Below are 23,779 nucleotides of genomic sequence, written 5' to 3' on the forward strand. Positions count from 1 at the left end.
CTGTGTATTCAGCAGTAAAAAAGAGGAAGTCCCCAACTTCAAGGCAGTATCATAGAGCAAATACATCTATTTGTAGAGAAGTGTTGAATGGTGGCTTGCATGGTTAGAACTCAGAGATTTGTGTCTAAGTCTCCCACTGTGCACCTTGAGGATTTCCCTTTAATCTAACAAGTATGTCGGTAATGATTTTGATTCCGAACATATTCCAGCCGAGGATGCAAAGCCAGGTGAGTCTGGATTCCAGTCTGCCCTGGATTAGGAAGAGGAAAATAGTTATCTTGGTGATAAAAGTTAGTTCTGCAAATGGAACAGGCTACAGTACAGTGCTAATGTACTATCTCATTTGCATACAATGCATCTTGGATCTTAATTTAGGACTGGGTGCCAAAGCCTTTTCCACTGAAAGGGAAGAGGGCAGAGAAGCCAAGAGCAAAGTGCCCACAAGTTCCTCACTTGCTCTTTCATCTCCACAGAAGCACAATTAACCAGGTGGCCCCTTCCCAGGCTTTCATCACCCGAGTTCAGAATTGAGCTTGCTGGGGGCGCAATCAAGTGCTTTCAGAGCTTAAAAGTCACAGCTCTTCCCCCTCTGCCGCTTGTTCATTTCCAGTTCATTCGGAACATGAAGAAAGGCGATTGCTCTCTGTCAAGTGGATACGAACTGGGGGAAAGAGAGGAAGACAAAGGACCCAAGAGAATTCATATTCCAAGAGCAGAAAAAAAAATAACTCCTATACAGGATTGGGAAGCCATGCGAGACTTGGTAGGTCACACAAGGTAAAGTTGGAAAACCCTAGAGTTCAGTCCTGTGAGTCAACATAAGGTTAAACTGAGTCCACAGACAAGTCCCGAGTCAGCCATATGGTTGGCTGGGCCTAGAACAAGAATCAGAACCTTGACTCAGTGTCTGCTAGTTCTCCTGCCACACCACACTGCTTCTGTTCTCTTTTTCTTTTCTGATTTCCATGCTGCTTTGATTAATTTATTATAGCGTGAATAATCCTCTCTGTTGCTCTAACACTGATATCCTCTCATTTTCAAAGACCATTCCCCATCATTCCATGTGCTTTCAGAAGCAATGCTAATTTCCATAGGGATCATTTCTGCTTTGTTTACTGAAATCACCACATTTGTAATCTGAGTCACACATTTGTTTGTGTGGTGTTTCAGCAAGTGACAATTTACAATTTAAATTGCGTTAAGCACAAAGTAAAATGAGCACTTTTTGTCAACTGCAAAACTGCAAAGTGCTCCCTCTCCCTCTCCCTCTCCCTCTCCCTCTCCCTCTCCCTCTCCCTCTCCCTCTCCCTCTCCCTCTCCCTCTCCCTCTCCCTCTCCCTCTCCCTCTCCCACTCCCTCCCCCTCTCCCTCTCCCACTCCCTCTCCCTCTCCCTCTCCCTCTCCCTCTCCCTCTCCCTCTCCCTCTCCCTCTCCCTCTCCCTCTCCCTCTCCCTCTCCCTCTCCCTCTCCCTCTCCCTCTCCCTCTCCCTCTCCCTCCCCTAGCACTACATAAATGCTGGTGTCAGGAGTCATCTCAAATTCTCCCATCTGGTTTCTTTGTCAGGCAGAGTCTCCACCTCAAGATGTCAAGACCAACAGCCACAGGCAGAATCTGGCCCTGTTAGTAGCAACCCCCAGAAGCACATTCTTATTGTCTGATGGTGGTTTAGATTTCTCCAGTAGGAAGTTACTGGCTTTGACTGGATCCCAAGCCTCTTGGAAGCCTGATGTGCTCATCTCTGTGATACTGCCATCATTAAATAGTTATAGTATCAGTATAGGGACACTTACCTGTTATAATATGACCTGTCTTATAGTATGATGTTATTAGCAAACAAAGATACTGCCAAGACATGATGAAGTAGTTTTTCTAATAACAGCTGGAATTAAATAGCATGATGCTAAGAGCTTCATAAGCTGACTGGTGGCTCCTCTTGCCTGACAGGACCAGCTTCCTTTCAAAAGCATCTCCCCCAGATATCTGGGCATGTCATGAATCTGAAGTCTCTACATCCCACAACTTCTTAAAACCCTAGTACCCTCTGCAGACAATAGATCTTCTAAATGTGTCGCTGTGAGGCCCAAAGGTCTCCAAGATTTTAGTTCAGAAACCATATTTTGCCAAACTTTTGGTAACTTTATGCCCATCTCTGAACCAAGCATCGTAACCAGAGAAATATTATTGCACCAATTAGTTAAGAGTTAGGTCAGGTGTCTACTTAAATAACTTCATAATGCTCACTATAAAGTTGGATACCTTTAATCACAAATATGTTTTAGAGACTGGATAATAGCCCCTAAGAGGATGACACCCAGAATGACAGTTCCACTAAAGAAAACAAGGGTCTGTCACCAGAAAAACAGGAAATGGAGTATTGGGGGGAAAGGTGGAATCTATCTACCCAAAGTCATGCTCTTCCATTATTTCATATGCGTAAGTTTTGATTTTTTTCCAAACTAAGCTTCAATTCCTTGAGGGTAAAGCAAGGCTCAATATTTAACCAATGATCAATATATGCTTATTGATTAATCAAAAGCAAAATGTATGTATGTCCATAGAGAACACAGTAGTAGAGTGTTCAGAAAGATCTCAAAGATCAAAGCTACTCCAGGTGTGGAACTCTGGTCAGAAAAAAAAAATGTAGCCTGAATCTATGCCATGTCCCAAGATGGTACTTCTGCTGACTACACAAAGTTAATACAATAATAGTCCCTGCCAGTGTTAGCTGCTCATGTTGGTGCCAGGGAAACTGACGAAAGCAATCTAAGAAAGGAAGGAGGTTGGAGGGCCTGTCCAACATGGTAAGTGAGTATACCAACAGTCCCTTGAGGTCACATGGTATCTGCACTTAGGAAGCAGAGAGTAATGAACTCTGGCAGTCAGTCACTGTCTCCTTATTTAGTTCAGGACTCCATCTTACAGAATGGTAGTTACAGGGTCTTCCCACTCCAATTAAACTAACCCGTTATATCCCTCAAAAACACATTCATGGGCTAACCTGATCTAGCTAACTTTTTACAGACATATCCAGAGGCTTGTCTACTAGTTGTTACTAGACTTTGTTAAGCTGATAATCAGTTAACTGTGACACTTCCTTTAGAGGGATTCACTTAATGGAGTAGTAGAGCAACACAACAACTTGTTAGGTGTGTATTTTGTACTTCTATTCCATATACATGCATCTTAAATCTCTTACAACTGTGAATTTGTGTATGAAGTGATGACCCAAGAGGCTAAAGCTTTGTACTCTGAGGTTTGGAAGGTTCTTGGATAGAGCTAACATTGAGGGATATTCCTGTCTCCAAGATATTTAGCCCTGCCTCCAGCTATACCACTCCTGGGCATATACCCAAAAGATGCCTCATTATACCACAAAACACTTTTAATAGCCAGAAACTAGAAACAACCTAGATGTCCCTCAACCAAAGAGCAGCTAAAGAAAATGTGATACATTTACACAATGGAATATTATTCACCTATTTAAAATGATGATGTCGTGAAATTTGCAGGCAAATGGACAAAACTAGAAAATATCATCGGGAGTGAGGTAGTCCAGACCCAGAAAGACAAACATGATATGTACCCACTTTTAAGTGGATATTAACCATAAAGTTGGGGATAACCATGCTACAATCAACAGACTCAAAGAAGCTAAGTAACAAGGGCCCATTGAGGGTCGCTTGAATCTCACTGAGAAGGGGAAATAGAATAGACACGGGGTGGGACAAATGGAAAGAGGGAGCTAGGTGGGGGGGGGATGGGTGAGAAGGGGAGCAAGAGATCAGAGGGAGAGAGTGCTGAGAAAAAGAACTAGAATCAGTAGGGGGATGGCATCTCTGGGTGAGCTAGAAATCTAGAACAATGGAAACTACCAGGAATCTATGAGGGTGACCCTAGCTATGAGCAATATGGAACCTGAAACTGTCATCTTCTGTAACCAGAAAAGACTTCCAATGAAGAGACATCAACACAGCCACAGAAAATTAGACAATTTCTCCTGCCTACAAGATGTTCAGGGATAAAAATGGAGCAGAAATTGAGGGAACAGCTTGAGAATGATGACATGAGAGAGCCCACCCATTACTAATAATGATATCCTGCTATACTTGCTAACAGACACCTAGCCTAACTGTCACCTGAGAGGATTCACCCAGCAACTGATGGAGACAGGTGTAGAGACTCACAGCCAGAGTTAGGCAGAGCTTGGAGAATCCTATTGAAGAGGGAGAGGAAGGACTGAAGGAGCCAGAGAGGTCAAGAACACCATAAGAAAACATACATAATTAACTAACCTGGGCCCAGAGGCGTTCATAGAGACTGAACCTGAAAACAGAGAGCAAGCATGGGATGTACCTAGGCCTTTGGCCCATACATAACAGTGGTGCAGCTCCATCTTCATGTGGGACTCCCAGGAGCAGGAGCAGAGGCTCTCTGACTCTGTGACCTGCCTGTGGATCCATTTCCCCTAACTGGGCTGCCTTGCCTAGCCACATAGGAGAAGATGAGCCCAGTCTTACTGCAACTTGATATGCCAAGGTGAGTGATATCCATGGGAGGCCTCCCCCATCTCTGAGGAGAGCAGAAGGACTGGGATGTGGCAGGGAGGAGACATGAGAGGGAGGGACTGGAAGATGAGATCGGGATGTAAAGTAAATAAGGAAAAATACAACAGATGGAAAGGGAGGGTTACGTTTTCTAATCTGTTACAGAGTTGCTTTCACTGGTCTGTCACTTCTAGAGAATTCTGGGATTCCCTTAAAGGCTTTGTTGCCTGCCTACCACACATACACACACTCAAACCCCCCCCTTAATTTTACTTTTTAATAAATTACATCCCAACCCCTCTTTCTATGGGAACATCAAAATAATCCAACCCATTAGAAGAGCTCTAGCCAGATAAATACAATGTGTTATAATTACCACTTTGGTCATATTTCTTTTTTTTTTCTCCCCTTTTAGTGGAACATATTCTTTGTGGCCACTGAACACTACTTTTGGTTGATTAGGCTCTTAGGATTTAATAAGCTTCAATAGGAAATGAATAGAATTAGTACAGCATCTTGAATAATGAGTTGTTAATGCATTTTTAATGACCAAGATGTTCTGACAAGAAACTTGTTGATTTTTGTCACTACAACGTTATTGGAAAAATGATCTGCATGTACACTAGATGGTCTTTCATTATGTGGAGTGGAGTGAGGCTTTAGTACATTCAAGAACACTTTTGAGAAGCCAGTGGGACTTAGGGGAGTTGCTAGAGAAGAGAGAAAGGCTTGGAGATCAGGGCTGAGTGTGCACCGGATACTTGCATAGCATCTATTTATAGAAAAGCATTCTTATATAAGAAGATGGTTTCTCTCCTTTGTCAAAGCCCATTTTACAGATGGACACAGTGGGAAAGCTTCCCTTGACATTCTCTTTTTGTAAGTCAGAAAAAAAAATTTCTATGCAAGTGTGCACTTTTTTTTTTATGTTTTAGTTTTGTTGTGATTTTGTCATCTGATAAAGGTAGATGAAAACATGTGCTTATAGCATAAAGCCTTAAAAAATGAAAAGGGATCAATTCTCGGCCTTGTGGCTAAGAGCAAGTAAAAATAAAAGGGGATAACTCATGTCAGACACCACTAAGCCCTCTCTCCTGCCTTCATTGTGTCAATTAATATCTCCTGCGTCCTCTGCTGTAATGCTCCTTCAGAGGGAAATTTTTCATCTTAGTAGACTTGACTGGCCAGTTTATTTTTGAACTCCCTAGGGTGAAGAATTGTATTTTACACATTTTTAATTTCTTGCACTTAGCACAATGTGGGTCTCTGTCATGGCTTGAATAGGAAATGTCACCTACAGGCTTGTGTGTTAAATGCCGAGTCCCAAAGAGCATAATTTGAGGAGATTCTGGAAAGTTTAGGTAAAGCCTAACTGGAGAAAAATAGGTCACTGGGCATGGCTTTGATTGTTTGTACCGGGCACTCAGTTGTTGCCTTGTTTTCTGCTCCTGTCTTCCATGAAGTAAGCAAGTTGTCACATGATTACACTGCCATCATGCTCTGCCTACCCATAGGTCAGAATCCTTGGAACCAAGGACTATGGACTGATATCTCTGGTGAAAAAAATGAATTCTTTCTCCTTTTAGGTGTTTTTCTCAAGTATTTGTCATATTGGTATCAAATGACCTCTCAGAGCAGGTGATCAAAAGATCACCCATCAGAAAAAAATGGCCTCAAGTACATCTTCTTGTCAAGAAGATGTAGAATACAAATTGAAACCTAGACTCCCTTGCTCTTTTTGTATCATTGTGGCTTAAGGACCCCAGGGATCAAATTAAGAGGTGTAAAAATTGTTCATTTGATGGACCTTCTTTGTGTCATCAAAATTGCGGCATCCTGTGATTGCAATGATTTCAATTATAGTGGCTCTATAACCAGACACCATCTTTCTAAGGATGATGTAGTTTCTAGTGTTCCTTGAAAGTACATTTGAAGGGCAATGATAAGTAGAATTGATCCAAAAAGAAAACAAAAGAAGCAGTCAAGCATCCAGCAATTGTACTTGTAATATTTTATTTTAGATGGATACCTGAGGAACCTAAAGTTGACTGGGATGTTTACTATAAGGAGAAATATGAATAACTATTTGTCATTAATGATTATTGTGGTGGTTGCTATTTTTTTATCAATTACAATTTATCAGTACTATGCCAGCCAGCTCACATGAATTATTCAACCTTCATAGCAATACAAGAAGACAACTGCGTTTGAGAAGGGGCATTTAAATAAGGACACATGCTCCACTATGTTCATTGCAGCCATATTTATAGTAGCCAGAAGCTGGAAGCAACCCAGATGTCCCTCAACAGAGGAATGGATACAGAAAATGTGGTAATTTACACAATGGAATACTAGTCAGTTATTAAAAACAATGACTTCATGAAATTCACAGGCAAATGGATGGAACTTGAAAATATCATCCTGAGTGAGGTAACTCAATCACAAAAGAACACACATGCTATGTACTCACTGATAAGTGGATATTAGCCCAAAAGTTCAGAATACCCAAGATTCAATTCACAGACCATATGAAGCCTAAGAAGAAGGAAGACCAAAGTGTGGGTGCTTCAGTGCTTCTTAGAAGGAGAAACAGAAGACTCATTGGAGGAAATACAGAGACAACGTGTGGAGCAGAGACTGAAGCAAAGGCCATCCAGAGACTGTCCCACCTGGGGATCCATCCCAAATACAGCTACCAAACCCAGATGCTATTGTGGATGCCAGGAAGTCCTTGCTGATGGAAGCCTGATATGGCTGCCTCCTTAGAGGCTCTGCCAGAGCCTGACAAATACAGATGCAGATGCTTCAGCTAACCATTGGACTGAGCGCAGGGATCCCTGATGTAAGAGGTGAGAAGGGACTGAAGGAGCTGAAGGGGTTTGCAGCCCTGTGGAGGGAACAACAGTGTCAACAGACCAGATCTCCAGAGCTCCTGGGGACTGTACCACCAGCCAAAGAATACACATGGCCCTGGCCATTTATGTAGCAGAGAATGGCCTTGTTGGACATCAGTGGGAGGAGAGGCCCTTGGGCCTGAGGGTGTTCAATGCCCCAGTGTAGGGGAATGCCAGGGTGGGAAGATGGAAGTGGGTTGGTGAGTGGGGGAGCATGCTCATAGAGGCAGGGGGAGGGAGGATGGGATAGGGGGTTTCTGAAGGAGAGACCTGGAAAGGTGAAAACATTTGAAATGTAAATAAAGAAAATAATAAGAGAGAGAGAGAGAGAGAGAGAGAGAGAACATTTATAGAAGTGAATTCCTTTGGCAAACACATATAACTAATAAGTACTAGAGAAAATATTAAATCCAGTTCTGATGCTATCAAAATTAACATATTTGAGTACCAATAACCTTGGAGCCAATCTCTCCATTCCTTTCAACTTACTTTTTAAAATTACTGCTCTCTGTTAAGAGGATGAGAAAAATGCTGTTTTTATGGAGAGATTTATTCAATATTATAACAATAGAGATTGACAGGACATTCTCAGGGCTTAGCTATAGTCTAGAAATTTTACACAGTGCCATTGTAGATATCTTCCCCTATCTACAACACTGTGAACTGATGTAATAATCTTACTTAACACACAAAGAAACTAAACTTGTATCAATTTAAATAGCCTCTCTAGTTTCCAGGGGTGACATGGCAGAAGAGAGATCTTGAATACAGGCCATGTTATTGTCATTTGGTTTTGACCTTCTTCAGGTGGCTTTATACCAGGAATATAGTCTACTATACAAAGGAATGGAGACAGCCTATTTGGCTTTTCTCTCAAATTCTAAAACTTGAGAGGTTTCTCGTTTGTTTTACTTTGAAGGGACTATTCAAAAGCATCTCTCGAATGTTTGGGATTTGAGAAAGGAATGTCAAAACATACTTGTTCTCTTGAGAACTTCTTCTCTATTAAAAATCTTCATGTGATTTCAAACAAAATCTAACCCATATGCTTCTGATTGACCTTTCCAGAGTTATCACTATGTTTTGTAGGGCCACTGGACATTTGGAGTCACTCTGAGCTACTTGTCTTTAAAGCATGAAGTTAATTTCCCACCAGAGCAGAAGACTTGGCTCTCAAAGAAGACCGTGTGTGTGCCAAGTGACAAGCCACGGAGTGTATGTGACTTCCAAACCTGGTTGGCTTATGTCCCTCCTCCCCCAGCATGAAGCTACTGAGGACCAACGTATCTTGTAGTTCCCAGAATCAGACACAGATTCAACTCCCTTTTTAGTTCAGAATTTAGGATAGTATTTTAGCACTTATTTCAAGGAAAATGGAGACTGGAAAATTGCATAAAGGACATGCAAATTACAAAGGAAGACATATAGCTATGCTATTTGTTCATAAAATGGCTGTGTGTACAGAGAACTCTAGATTCTACAAGATAAAGGATTTTAAAAATAAATTAACAGATAAATGCCTATTGTAACTGATAAGTAGATGGAGTAAAATACCAAGAGAAAATTAAAATTCAAAATTCACATGGGTCTTTACCACACTGACCTGTGCAAAGGGGAGAGAAGGAAGCCCAGGTATGGGAGGTAACTCGGTTGGTGGAGTGTTTGCCTCCATTCAGGAAGGCCTGGGTTCAATCCCAATGCCGTAATGAGCCTAGCCACAAAAGAAGACATATATTTTAAATTATATACTGATAAAGTAAAGTGAGGAGAAAATATAAATACAAAAATAAACCATTTTCACAGATTGGAAGATTTAATATTATTAGGATCAAGTATTATTAGACCCAAAGTGATACACAAACTCAGTGTAATCTCTGTTGAAACCCAAAAATGTTTTCTCATAGAAACAGAAATAAAAGTATTTTTTTAAGATTTATTCATTCTTATATGTAAGTACACTGTAGGTGTCTTCAGACACACCAGAAGAGGGCATTAGATTTCATTATGGATGATTTTGAGCCACATTGCGGTTGCTGGGATTTGAACTCAGGACCTTCAGAAGAGGAGTCAGTTCTCTTACCCTCTGAGCTATATCTCCAGCCCAAAAGTAATTCTAAAATTAATATGGAACCCTACAAGGCTCCAAATGGACAAAAAACAATCTTGAAAAAGGAAAACGAAGTTAGAGACAAAATACTTTCTGATTTCAAATTATATTACAAAGCTGTTGCAGTAAAGCCACAAGGTACTATGTTGGAAGAAACATGGATATCCAAGGAAAACACTAAGTAACAAATTCAAACATGTAAGGACAATTAAGTTATAAAAAGTATGCTTGCTGAGAGTACAGATTCGAGAACCAAGCATGGCAATGTGTACCTGTAATCCCAGAACTCCGGAGGCTGAACTAGAAAGACTTCCAAATTCAAGGAGGGAGGGAGGGAGGGAGGAAAAAAGAAGAAAACATGGGAAATAGTCTCTTTGATAAATGGTCAGTGTCTTAGTTTCTTTCCTATTACTAGGATTTAAGAAAACTGGCAAGGGTGATGTAAGGGAGAAAGGTTTCTTTTGGCCCACAGTTGTAGAGAACAGTCCCTCATGGTGAGGAAGTAAAGGCAGCAGGAGCTTAAAGCACTGCAGTAAAGAAGCAGTGAGTATTGAAAGAAAACTAGAACAAATATTCAGGTTACTTTTTCCATCTCGTGCCCTTCAGGATTCCCTTCTGAGAGAACGGTCTTGCCCACAATTGAGATGGGTCTGCCCACATCAATTAAAGCAAGATTAATAACCTACTGACATATCTAGAACCACCTGGGTGATTGTTACATTGACAATACTCATTAAAGTCAATAAATAGTGTTGGTGTATCAAGATAGTCACACACACACACACATATGCACACGCACACACACACACACAGAGTTGGAGGGCAACAGAGAGATGAAAGAGAGAAACTAAGGGACAGAAATAAAGCTGGATCCTCATCTTGCACCACACACAGAAATAAATTCAGAATGGGTTAAGGTCTTGAAAATAAGACTTAATTAAATTTGGTAGATTAGAATTTTAAAGATCTAATTTAAAAGTTTTGATGAAGTAGACATTAAGTTGGGACATGGATGTATTTGGGTGTACCGAAGAGGAGCTTGAAAGAGACAGTGGGTTAAGTATGATCTAAATACATCGTATGTATGTGTGAATGTTTAAAAGTACTGGCACAACCTATTCCCAGATACCCCGACATCATGTAAAAAGGCTGGGTATGATATTATACAACTCTGGTAGTTCCTGGTTCTGCCTCTCCTCTCGGGGTATCCAGAAGAGGACAGACTCCTTAGTACACCTCTTCCCTCTGGGATGTTGGAGACACTGTCAGCCAGATCTTCTCTGAGAACCTTAATGTTATGGCTGTTTTAGGCAAAGGCCTTCTCCAACAATCTTTAATGAAGAACCTCTCTGAGACAATTTTAGCTTGCTCATATTTCTTTACTCGTGGTGAGTTTGAATGCATGCATTTTATTTGAAGTGAACCAATTTGGGGGAAGAGTGTGGGAATATTCAGGGATGGTAAAGGTCACTGGCTGAAGGCTAAGGCCACTGAGATGCCTCATTAGCTTGAAGAGGTGTTCCAGGTACTGTCTGCCTTGGATGACTTAGTTGAGGGTCACCTGGTAACTTGCTCCAAGCACAGAAACAGGGAGAGAGCTAGCGCTACTCCTACTGGTCTTGTGAGATTGCTAGGGTTTGAACATGTTTTACCTCACTGGTTCTGTGCTAGGTCCTTTTGTGGCACTGTCCATGTGTCTCACAATCTCTCATCCTAGTACTTTGTACAGAAAGATGGGAGATAGAGGTAGATAATCCAGAAGCTCAGGGTTCAGTTAGCCTGCCATGTGTCAGGTGAGGTAGAAACAAGAGACTCCTTGCCTCAACCAAGAGGAAAGGAGAGAAACAACTTCTGAAAGTTGTCCTCTGACTTCCACACATGCACTGGGGTATGCACACAATTACTGTGATGTACACAGGTGCGTGTGTGCACACAGAGAGAGAGAGAGAGAGAGAGAGAGAGAGAGAGAGAGAGAGAGAGAGAACTCTTCCAGTGTCTTTAGTTGACTGTTCTACTGTGGGTCTACAAGACTGATCAGAAGCATCTTGTAGCTAACCTTGAAAGGGGATCTGAGATGCCAGTCATCACAGTCAAGATTATGCTTTGACACTCGACATGATATTTGTATGCTTTAAAAAACAAACACAAAACACTCAGGGACTATTGTGGCTTCAATATGAAATGTCCCCTCCAGGCTCATCTGAATGCCTGATTCTCGGGGCTGATGCTGGTTTTGGAGGTTTTGGAAACTTTGCGGAGTTGGACCTAGAAGGTGATCACTGTGTGTATGGGTCCCTGGTATCTGTTATTGGCTCCTGACTCATTCTCTGCTTCTGGTCTGCCATACGCTGAAGAAATTAAAGAATGCACCTGAATTTGTCTCTGAAACATGTTAAATAAGCTTAATAATAGAATTAAAGTAAGAGGAAAGCGCAGAGGATCAAAGAGAGAGCCATAAAACATACATAATCTAAAGAATGAAAAGGTTAAAAAGCAAACATCGAGTCAAAGAACTATGAAATATTATCAAATCTCTACCAGGTTTAAGTTACCTTGATGGGCCTATAATGTAAATAGTTAGAGCACACATAGTAACTATAGCGTACAGGATACAGAGAAGGAAGCCTGGGACAACTGGAACTGTGTCATTGCAAGAGTTTCAGATATTTATGCGAGGTGGCAAAATATTCATTCAAATTATAGTATTCAAGGCAAAAAAGTTCTTACACTGTAATCCTTAGAGTAACCATTGATGGTAACTGAGAGTGGCTGAAGAGGTATGGCTGAAAAGTCAATAGGAAAATTAAAAGGATTTCCAAAGGACATTCAGAAAATTTGAAAGAAAAAAAGGATAATTACAAAATGGGAAAACAATCAAATACAGAAATGGTGATATGTCTAAGTGCAGTCACGTCAACAGTCATTAAAAGACAAAAACTCATAACTGTTTGTTGTTATTAGCGGAACCTAAATATAGAGTAAGTGGGAAACCCTTCAGAGAACATTTGAAATTTCCTGTAACTCTAAAATTTTAATAAAATGTAAAGTGTTTTATAAAAGAGATAATGGATGAAGCACTTCACATAATCAAGAAGAGTGAGATATTAGATATAAAAGCGAGACATAATGAAAACCTTTCTGCACAGAAGTGTTTTAAGCATAGATGTACATGTAGGCAGGAAGGAAACAGATGTCCCATGGGTATCCGTGAAGTGTATAGATGTACCACACAGAAAAGAATCATCAGCCTGGTAAAAACTGAAATTAAATATATGTGAAGGCAAAGAAGTCATATCAAAGATAGAAGTATTGCAAACTAATTGAGGGTCAACACATCAGAAAGATGGAGTATTTATAAATATGTAAATTCCTAATGAAAACTTATCAAAATACATGAGGGAAAGACTGGTAAAGGGCATAAACAAGTAATAACCATAACAAAAAGCTTCGAATCTGCTTTCTCACTGACTGATGAAATGAGCTGGGTAATATAATGAAGACACAAAATATTAGTAGTTTATACCAGGAAGAAATATTGTCTCTCTTTCCTTCCATCTTGTTTCCTGGTGTTGCACTTATCTTTGTTGGCTCTTGCGCGCGTTCGACTCGACCAGCAAGAACGACGCTGCAACAGGATCCTTCTGCACGCGTTTATTGGGAGAGCTTGATTGCAGAGGCGAAAAGACCCTTAGCCCAGCCCTGGTGCTGCTTTATATAGGCCTAGGAGAGGCGTGTCTCACACCCGGATTGTGTTGTGTTTGGTTGATACTTACAACCTCATTTGCATTCTTACATCTGATTGGTTACTTTCTCTCTTATCTGATTGGTTACTTTCTCTCTCTTCTGATTGGTTACTTTCTCTCTCTTCTGATTGGTTACTTTCTCTCTTATCTGATTGGTTACTTTCTCTCTCTTCTGATTGGTCAACTTCTGTCTCTTCTGATTGGTCAATTTTGGTCAATTCTCAAAACCTCATCTTGGCAAAAAACTTTTCTGCCTATGTATGCGTGGTGGCCAGCAGAAGCCTGTGCCACTTTGCAACAGCACATGTGGCTTCCCACAGTTGGCCCAACATCATGTTCTCCAAGTAAGAAGAACAAACGAATGGGGGAAGGGCGTGTCCTGCCACTTACATACATATTTGTGCTCACAGAATCCAATTACACGACCCTCCCAGATCTGTAGCAGGATAGGAAATACAGTCCTATTCTCTGTAACCACATGGTCTTTAAATCAGGGTCCTGGTAACATAGAAGAATGAGAATATGTATTAGTTATTCTACTTGTCTCATTGTATGGCAAAAGTAGCCAATGAAAGCAACTTAAAGAAGAAAGAGTTTCTTTTGGCTAACAGTTTGTGAATACAGTCCATCAGAGTGGAGAAGACACAGCAGCAAGAATGTGAGGTGGTTGGACGCGCTGAATCTGTAGTCAGGAAACAAAGAGAAAAGGTGCTCTTCTCATGGTCTCCTTTATCCATTTTTATTTAGTTCAGGGGATAGTATTGTCCACATGCAGGATGGATCTTCCTTCCTTAGTTAAACCTCTCTGGAAATGTCACAAACCCCCACAGATGTGTCTGCATACAATTTGAAATCCAATTGACTCAACAATGAGGATTAACTATCACAGAATATGTTTAAAAGTCTTTGCTATAACTTACTTTTTTGTGATTTCTCTTGGTTGTTTTTTAGTTGTTCTTTAGTTCTTTAGGGTAGCAAAACGATTGCTCTTTTTCTAAGGTGTGTGTGTGTGTGTGTGTGTGTGTGTGTGTGTGTGTGTATAAGAGAGAGACTATATGTACATATATATCTGTCTGAGGGTATGCATGCCTGAATGAACGACACCCAGCTTGCTCTGAGTGCTAGGCTCTGAGCTCTAGTTCTCGTGATTACACAGCAAATACTCTCAAGTATCTAGCCATCTCTCCAGCCCCCACAATTAGTTTTCTTTTGTTTTGGTTGCTATATGTCATGTTATTGCAGATATTAAAAGCAAATAAGCCGGATGTCATTTGGAGTGGCTTCCTCTTTTAGCTTGAAAGGTATGATCAAATTTTACAGACAGCCTGGCTTGCAGCATGTGCTACCTTCTCCTCCTCCAGGTCACGTGCTGAAAGCTAACTCCCACAGTGATGGGATGTGGAGCTAGGATCATTTGAAGAATGATGTTGTCATGACAAAACAAGTTCAGTGGAGTACATTTGTCTTTTCTACCACGTGAGGACACAACTATGGGAGGATCAAGCCTTCAGCAGGCACTCAGTCTACAGACATCATGATCATGAGCAGCACCCTTAGCCTTCAGAACTGTGAAAACTAAATGTGTGTCACCTATGAGCCACAAGCTTGCAGGACTTTTACTATAATAGCCTGAAGAGACAGAACAAAAATAAGTAGCAAGAAATGGAGATGCTGCCGAACAAGTACTTCAGCTTCAGGAACGAGGAATGTATCATGGGTAGATGAGTTTTGAAGTTCATGCTACACAAAACCTACACTGCTGGGAATGGACATTAAAGGAGGATTTTAGCCAGGGCACAGAAAAGAAACAGGAAGTAGTCAAAGAAAGCCTCAATGCTTGGGGATCCCAAAGTGATTGTGAGCAGAATTGATAGAAGGGTGTTGTGTTCCTGAGGAGACAAGTACAAATAATCTACTCACCTCAGATGAGGAAAAACAACCAAACCAAACCAAACAAGCAAAATAATAATATCACCAATGTCCAATTAGGTGAATCAGAAGGCTTATTGGGGTCACTTATGGGTGACTCAAAGGCAATTCTGAATTACCAAAACCCTATCCCAGTATGTGTGACAACTCAAAAAAAAAAAAAAAAAAAAAAAAACCCGAAACCTGGAACATTCTGATTAACTTTCAGTTTCTCCATAAATTGAGAAAGATCTGTCCTTAGCAACCCTTACTGGATCTGCTTACAGGGATTTCCTGAGATGTGTGAGTTGTTTGCTTCTTGAGTGTTAAGGAGCAATCCGTATTTCATTTTAAAGGAAATTGCTGCACTACAACTGTCGTTTGGATAAGGTCTCAAACAGAAAGGAGGAATGTGTTGTTGCTCAGATGAAAGGCAACCCTTGCTAAAGCAGGAAAACTTGTCTGAATTGTGTTCATGTGCCAGTGTTTTATGGAGGGAGGGCGGAAGCTTAAGTAATGAAAACGGGTATTTGTCTGGAGTTATTTCTAAGCAAAGTGTTCACTTTGTCTCTTTGGGAACCTCAGTAAAATGAGAGAAGATAGAATCAACCTAGACAGAATTGTTTATCGATAGGGAAGCAGTGCTTTTTGAAATGTGGATTCCTGACCTATACATATTGGAAAATACCACATGGCCTAGTGATAATGTTAGCATGGAAGGTGGGTATGTTTTCTCAACACAATGGACCAGACATTCCAGCGGTACACAGAAGATCATAAGCCAAGTGTGCCAGAGGAAAGCTTCCTGGCAGGTTGCTGTGCCCTGGGACAGCAGCTGCCCTAGGATTGGCTACAGCAGACCTAGAGGCTGTGTGAATGGCTTAAGTGCCACGCATCACCCCGACCAGGGTACAGGCAATATATTTGTTATCCATGGGATTCTGTCTTTGGTGCTTCACAACCTATGAGCATGTAGCTGCCTCTATTTGCAGTTCAAGGGATGTTCAGAGAACTCTAGTAAGCTTCAACCACAGAGACAAGCCTAGTATAGGAAACTCTCACTAGGATATCACCCAGTGAAACTGATGGTCTGGAAACGTCCCTGAGATCCTAGCAGCCAGCTTGAGACTCCAGCCTGTGTTAGAACTTCAGTGAGGACAAGACCTTCCAAAGGTTATGATTACCAAGGGGTGAAGGGACAACCACTGCTCAGCAAACCTGCAGAAGCAAGCCTCCCCCACTGAGTCTGGAGGCAGATGTTAGACTTAAGATTGTCCCGAGGCATTAAGGTTTAAGGATTACTTGGGACCTGTTACTGCTTGCTTTTTTTTTTCTTTCTGTCTTTTGCAGTGAGAATACACTATGCCTGCCCCACCATTAGGTTTTGGAAGCACATAACATTCACTTTCATAAGCTCACAGCTGGAGAGCAATTTTCCTCGGGATGAATCATACCTTCATATCTGACTTAGATGATATTTAGATGAGACTTTAAAATTGATGATGGAACGGTTAAGACTCCAGGGTTACTGGGATAGAGTGGATAAAATTTACATTTGAGAAGGGCATGTGGGAGGGGGGTAGCAGATTGCAATGCTGTGGTCTGAATCCTTTGTGTGTCCCAAAATGATAGCATTATGAGATATGGCCATTTGGGAAAAGATTCCATTTAGTTTCCTCATGAGAGGCATCAGTGACTGTTTTGTTAACTTGTGTGCGTGTGCACATACACAAGTGCATACCCACTAATGACAGACCATCGTGTGAGCCCACCAGCATCCATCTTCTTAAGTCTACGAGTTTATCAGGTCAAGGGGTTGCTTACCAGAGTGTGGTGACCCCAGAGCATCTGCACTGCTGATAGGGTCTCACCCTGATACAGATGATAACTTCCGCAGAGCTTCCTAGTCTCCTCTTCAGCTAGCTGCCTCCCTCAGAAGACTCCAGCATCTCCAGAGACAACAAAGCCACAATCAACTAAGGCAGAAGTACACAAAGCTGGCAGGGGTGTACAGGGTGTGACTGAGATTTCAGGTGGGACTCTGATGGTCCTCCCCACTTCCTCTTCCTCTGAGAAAATGTTAACAGGACTGCTCTTGAGGATATCTGAGGCAGGCAGTCAGAGGGGCTCGATTAAAATGGCAATGCCTGTTAATACTCATGGGACAACATTCTATAGCAGTGCTCTTAAAGAAATTTGCTGAGCATGCTGATGCACACTTGTAATCCCAGCAACTTGGGAGACGGAGACAGGAGGATCATGCTTCAGAAGATGGCCTGGGTTACATAATGAGACCTTGTTTCAAAAAATATAAATGAAAATGATGTTCTCAAACTAGAAGAGCTTGTTTTCCCCTACAGCACACGAGAACATAGCAAGAAGACACCATCTGAGAGGACCCATGTAGGATACCAAATATGCCACCATTTTGATCCTGAAAATCTCAACCTCTAGAACCAGCAGAATAAAATAGGAGGGTTCTTATGCCTCCTGGCTTATAGTATTATGGTTGCCTTGCCTATGAGAATGAAGATAGGATGCCATGACTGGCCTGTTTGTTCCTGCCACCTTGATGCCTGAAATGCTGTATGACACATAGTAGAGACTCAGTCACCCTTACTGGAGAAGTGTGTGTGTGTGTGTGTGTGTGTGTGTGTGTGTGTGTGTGTGTGTTTCCCAATTTGATGCTCCCATTGCTTGGGAGTTTCTGGACCTGTTCCACTAAAAGCCCAAGTCAGAAATAATTTGGAGACCAATTTGACAAGAAATGTCAGGAATCTTCTCAAACAACTTAAGGAAGAGTTTTATGAGCAAGAAAGGAATAAAAGAGAAGTGTCATGGATCACGTCCAAGTGGAAAAGATTCCATGTGAAACCCTGCATACACTCAGCCTGCCTTCCTTTCTTCCTTCCTTTCTTTCTTCCTTTCTTCCTTCTTTCCTTCTTTCCTTCCTTCCTTCCATTCTTCCTTCCTTCCATTCTTCCTTCCTTCTTTTCTTCCTTCTTTTCTTCCTTCCTTTCTTCCTTCCTTCCTTCCTTCCTTCCTTCCTTCCTTCCTTCCTTCCTAAAATCCTGTCAGAAACATGCTCTCCCATCAAGGGTCTCCCTCATGGGCTTGAGGATGGATGCCCAAGAGCATCCTTTGGATTAGTTGATGTTTGTTAGAAGATGAACACACTGGTAGTGCACCATCACACATCAGATCACTGCCAGTTAACACTGTCCTAGACGATTCCACCGGACTGTGGAAGGCAGGGGCCTGAGAAACAAGAACAGGAACAGCCAAACACTGTTTGATTGTGGGAGGAGCCCAGATCATAGCAAGCAGCCAAAAAGAGTCAGGCAGAGTCAGGAGAGAAGATACACACCAGCCCAACCCAGAGGCAACCTAGAACAACGAAGACAGGAAAGAGCAAGAGGGGTCTCAGTAGTCTGGTGGCACTGACTTTCACTCCCAGATGTTGCAGGTGCTGGAGAAATGCTTGTTGAAGAGAGCAGTAGGGTGTGATATTTGTTGATTTTAGTTTCTTAGAAAATACTTATATCTTGTTTACTCTGTGCCCAGCCCCATTCTAAGCACTTAGCAAAAATGAAACTTAGCCAGAGTGCTGCCCTTATCGAAAGTCAGATTGTAAGAGCCAGCTCTGCCAGTTTCTGGCAGTGTGACCTTGGCCAGCACCTTGTGCCTTGTGTGGTTCATTTATCCCCTATATGGGGACAGAAGAAGTGAGGGTTTCTTATGGTTACTGTGAGGAGTCCTTGGGCTAAGAGCCATAAAGACAGTTTGTGGGCTATGAAATGTTTTACAAATGATTACTGCTGTTAGAATGAAGCCAAGGATTGGATCAGCCTCTAAAGAAAGCAACCAAAAAAAAAAGTTGTCTCTTTCAACTTATAACTGCTTCTGTTGTCTCTTCCATACCTTGTACATTCTGAAGTTGGACTGTTTCGTTCAAGCCCTGGTTCCTAACCCATTAGCTACATGACTTCAGGCCAGCCTTTTAATCTCCCTGTGATTCTCGGCTTTCTCCTCCATAAAACCAGGGCTAAGAATAGATCTTCTCCATTGGGTTGAGGCAAAACTTTTAAAAGAGAATGAAAATAAAGTACTTAGGACAGTGACCCGGAATAAATGCACCGTAAATGGCGCCCCTCTCTGATCTCTTAAGCCCCACAATGTTACAAAGTAGGGATAATTATTGTGATTGTCTGCATTTCCAAGGAGAAAACAGAAGGCCAGAAAGGTTAGGTAACTTGCCCAAGTGCACATACCTAGGGGCTGATGGAGCCAGGATTCTTCGACAGGTCTGTCTGCCTTGGACAATTTTGTGGTTGCTAAGCAAATGCTCACAACTGTCCATAATGACACACCAGAAACACACAAGGGAAACGAGCCAAAAGAACTAGAATTACAAAGTTGGAAAAGAAAGAGAGGTGACAGGAACACTTTTCCTTAAGTGCTGCGTTACTACCAAAAATGGGGTGGTGGGGGTGGTGAGAAAGGCAAAGCCTAGAGAAGCCAGGAATAAGAGAGGTTCCCAGAAGCCACATAGCCCCATCTCCTGCTGCCCAGGCAGCTATAGAGCCTATTATCTGTAAATCAAGCTTGCTCTTCTTCCTCCTGGGCCAAGACCCATACTAAACTCTTGTGGTCAGACAGGCTGGAGTTCTAGCCAATGGGGTCTGAGAGGGAGATTAAGACTCTCCTCCAGATCAGGCTGTCAGGCTGGTTGCCCTCTCCTCCCTTTCTAAATGATTCCACGCACTGAACGTGCTGACCTAAAAAGCCACAAATAAAAAGGAATGGGGCCTTAACCTGACTGGGACCTAAGGAGCCGAGACGCCCCCTAGAGGAGAGGTGAGACTTTACAGGAGGATTTATAACTCCCTGTAATGATTGAATCATTACAGAGTTTGGCACCAACACTAGAATAAGTTTACCAATATTTCTGATGCAGGGGATGGGTAGGTCTTCTGCCTATTTCTCACCCAACCTCTGCTTCAATTCTCAGTCATTTCTTCCTAGACTGTCCCTTCAGCCGCTCCTCCCATGCTCCATCAACATTTGCTAAGCTCCTCCCTGGTGCCTGTCACTGAGCTGGAAGCAAAGCAGTGAAGAACAAGACGTCAAGGGTTCTGTCCTCACCAGGGTCATCTTTCAACTTAGGCTGCTGAGTGGCAAACAAGTAAGGAGGTGAGGCGGGAGGTATTTCTAGACTTCCATAAGTGTCTTGCAAGAAAGCAACAGATTGAGGAGACAAAACTCCCGGGAAGATTACCTTTAGATGAGGGTTGGGGGGGTAAATGGAAAGTTGACACTGAGGAGATGTGTAAGGTCAAGCAACCACAGGGGACAACTTTGGAAGACCAAATATACATATATTAAATATACACATTATATGTATATATACATAAAGTACAGACATATAAAGTATATGCAAATATACCTATACATATATCTTTTTAAAAATGTATTCATTTATTCATTTTACATCTCAATTACTGGCCCCCCTCCAGATCCTCCCTTACACAGTCCCTCCCCCAATTCCCCATTTCCCATCCCCTTCTCCTCTGAGAGGATGGATCTCTCCACCCTGGCATATCAAGTCTCTTCAGGGTTAGGTGCCTCCTCTCCCACTGAGACCAGACATGGCAGCCTAGTTAGGAGAACAGATTGCACAGACAGGCAACAGCTTTAGGGACAGCACCCCCTCTGGTACATATATCTTATATTAGGACAATGTATTTCCTTTAGGTCTAATTGCATAATCTGGGTAGAGAAGACTCTATCATTTCAATTTTGAAGTGACAGCATCCAAGGTTTGCACTCAGCTACCATGTTTCTGCCTTTACCCAAAAGCCCTACCTCCACCTCCAGAAGCAACTCCACAGAACTGGGAGACCCAGCCATTAGCAGCAGGCACTGGAAACAGCAAGAGACCTACAGCAAGGATCTAGGAGAAGGAGGAGGTCCCAGAGACTCTCTGCTGAGGCCACGTCTTGGGTCACAGGGGTCCACTCCCACCTCTTCATTTTTGTTTTTATTTCACAGGGCAGCCTGCTAACTGCTGACTCATATCAGCCATTCATTTTCTGGCACTGGGAGGGAGTGGGCATGGTTAGGAGCCTTCAAGGGCTCCACTGGAAGTTCTCTCTCTCTCTCTCTCTCTCTCTCTCTCTCTCTCTCTCTCTCTCTCTCTCTCTCTCTCTCTCTCGTCTCCTGAAAAGAATTTATTTTGTCAGGATTAAAACCATGCCCTACCCCCTCCAGGTTTGAACACCAAAACAAACCCAGCTGTCCCCAAGGCTGGGCTGAAACCACAGGAGTTTGGCTGGCGAGCCAAAGAGCCAGCAGGGAGAGCCACTCCAAGGCTTGCCCCTCCAGGTTCCTGCTATGCTCTGCACCAGGGCAGAGAGGCTGCGTGCCTAAGGCCCAGCCCCAGTCTCATTAGACTCACCCAGCAGTTCCCCAAGGAAAGTAAGTCTGCCCTCCTCACCAGTAGGCTCCTAGGCAGTAGAGGCCCATCCTGCACACCTGAGTCCTCTGAGCTGGCTGATACCTGTGTCTTGTATACCTCAAATAGTCCTCTATTGCTTTGGGGCTCTGAGACAGTCAAGGGACTTTAAGCCCCAAAGCTGGACACTGGTTCAACTATTAACTGGGCTTCATTTAAGAATTAAAAACAGGCTGTTCCTGTCTTCTCACACTTTCCCCTGAGGTCAGTGGGGCAGGACTGAGTAATGACTTCCAGAGGGTGTAACCTGGAAGCAAACAGTGTGGCTATAAGAACAGGACACTCTGTGTTCCACTCCCTCCCAGGCAGGGAAGTCAGAACAGAATCACACCACCTTGATCTGTTCTTCAGTGGTCTTCCTGTCACTACCTATACCTTCTGGGTTCTTCTCCCAACCTTCATTTGCAGATTTGATGGCGTTCTTCACTCCCTGCCTACTCCCAGACTCTAGGCAAGGGTCACAGTCCAGGGAAGTACCTTGGAAAGACTTGACTGGTGCCAAATCCCCTTCTTTGTTATGCTAGGTTAGGCTCAACCATGACAGTGAGCACCCCAACTCAGTTACCTCATGCTACCTTTGGTTCCCATATGTCCCCCACATCTCCATCTGCATGCAGATACCTGAGAAAGGGCTCATCTCAAATCACTAGGAAAATTATGTAGGTAGCTTCATATCTCTATATAAAATAGCAAGGGTTTTGGTTGAGGTTTGATTTTTGACCAGAGAGTACTTTCAATTTTTGCCTGTGTTTAATATTCAAAAGAGTTGTTTATTTTTAAAAGCATATCCTGGCTTCCATGGAAAAACAGGTATGGTCTAGACAGGCTAAGGTAGAGAGCAGTGGCTGCTCTTTTAGACCCCGGGTGCATGGCCTGTGCCTCCTACCTGTGACAATGCACTTTTTCTTCCCTTTCCTGCTCATCCTTAGGAATTCCAGGTCCCCCATTTGGTTCCAAAATCCAATTACATTCAAGCACAGAGCAATTTGTCCCTATGGTGCGTGTCCAGGTGTCAATGACAGATCAAACTCTGAGAAGGAAGGAGCTAGTGGAGGGGAGTTTGTGCCCTTGTGGTGTGTGTGAAATCAAGCCATAGAATCACATTCTACTTGCATAGTCAGGGAGCACAGTAGTTGTGAACTGCAATTTGCAGATGAAAACATGTCATGGGACAGCATGAGAAGAGTTACTGGGACCAAGGGACTAAGACTGACAGAAGCAGCATTGACTTGGGTCAGCAGCCCCATGTGGGCCTCCTGTGTTTCTTCCTGCTGGGTGTTGTTGTTACAGCGGCAGACTATTTTCTTACTGAGCAGAGTCAGGTGGGTGAACTCCCTTCCAGCTTGAGCTTTCTGGAATTCAATACTTACTATTCTTAGGTGAAATTATTCTACCATAGGAGAGTCTCATAACCCCTTCGGTTCTACTGAGAATAAACACTTAGAGGTGTTCAACAATAGTCAAACTCAACTATCTCCTGCCTTAACAACCACTCCTCTACTTGAGAATTCAGTTGGTGCGAAATCTACTCTGCTAAAGACTGTATCATTTTACTCTCCTGAAGATGCTGAGGGAGAAGAAGGCTCTATGGCTCTGCTGTACAGGCAATCAAAATAGATCCATGCAACAGATCACAAACAATAGACAGACATCAGGAGTACAGCTTGGTCCTCAAAGAGATTGCAGTGTGGAATGGAGTTTCACCAAGGCCAAGGATCCCAAAGTAGGCCTTAGTAAGACCATGATCTATTAGTTATAAAGTGCTAAAAGAAATAAAACGATATGAAACAGGAGACTTCCAGGTGGTTCAGCAGGTCAAGACCCTTACCAGCAAGGCTTGGTGACTTTAATTGAGTTCAATTCCCAGGACCCAGATGGTGGAAGGAGAGAACCAACTCCAAGACATGAACTTCAAGTCTCTGAAGAAAGAAATCGAAGAAGATCTCAGAAGATGGAAAGATCTCCCAGGCTCATGGATTGGCAGGATTAATATAGTAAAAATGGCTATCTTCCCAAGAGCAATCTACGGATTCAATGCAATCCCTATCAAAATTCCAACTCAATTCTT

General features: G+C 42.5%; 1 long non-coding RNA gene across 10 annotated transcripts in view; it reads right to left on the reverse strand.

Moving 5' to 3' along the window:
- Nucleotides 1–23,779, reverse strand: part of LOC147001556 (uncharacterized) — a 139,132-nt gene that overhangs the window by 66,601 nt on the left and 48,752 nt on the right. For 6 of the 10 annotated variants that reach the window (XR_015044788.1, XR_015044785.1, XR_015044787.1 and 3 more), the window contains exon 1: nucleotides 21,694–22,174. The exons of 1 other annotated variant lie outside the window; for it this stretch is intronic. This is a non-coding gene — a long non-coding RNA (uncharacterized LOC147001556). Of the gene's footprint in view, nucleotides 1–9,042; nucleotides 9,151–21,654; nucleotides 22,175–23,779 lie in introns of those variants that run through there. 3 more of the 10 variants (XR_015044780.1, XR_015044782.1, XR_015044783.1) reach the window with 3 other exon arrangements.

This window comes from Mus caroli, unplaced genomic scaffold (assembly GCF_978045245.1).
Source record: "Mus caroli unplaced genomic scaffold, Mus_caroli_1 scaffold_13, whole genome shotgun sequence".
Taxonomy (NCBI): Eukaryota; Metazoa; Chordata; class Mammalia; order Rodentia; family Muridae; genus Mus; species Mus caroli.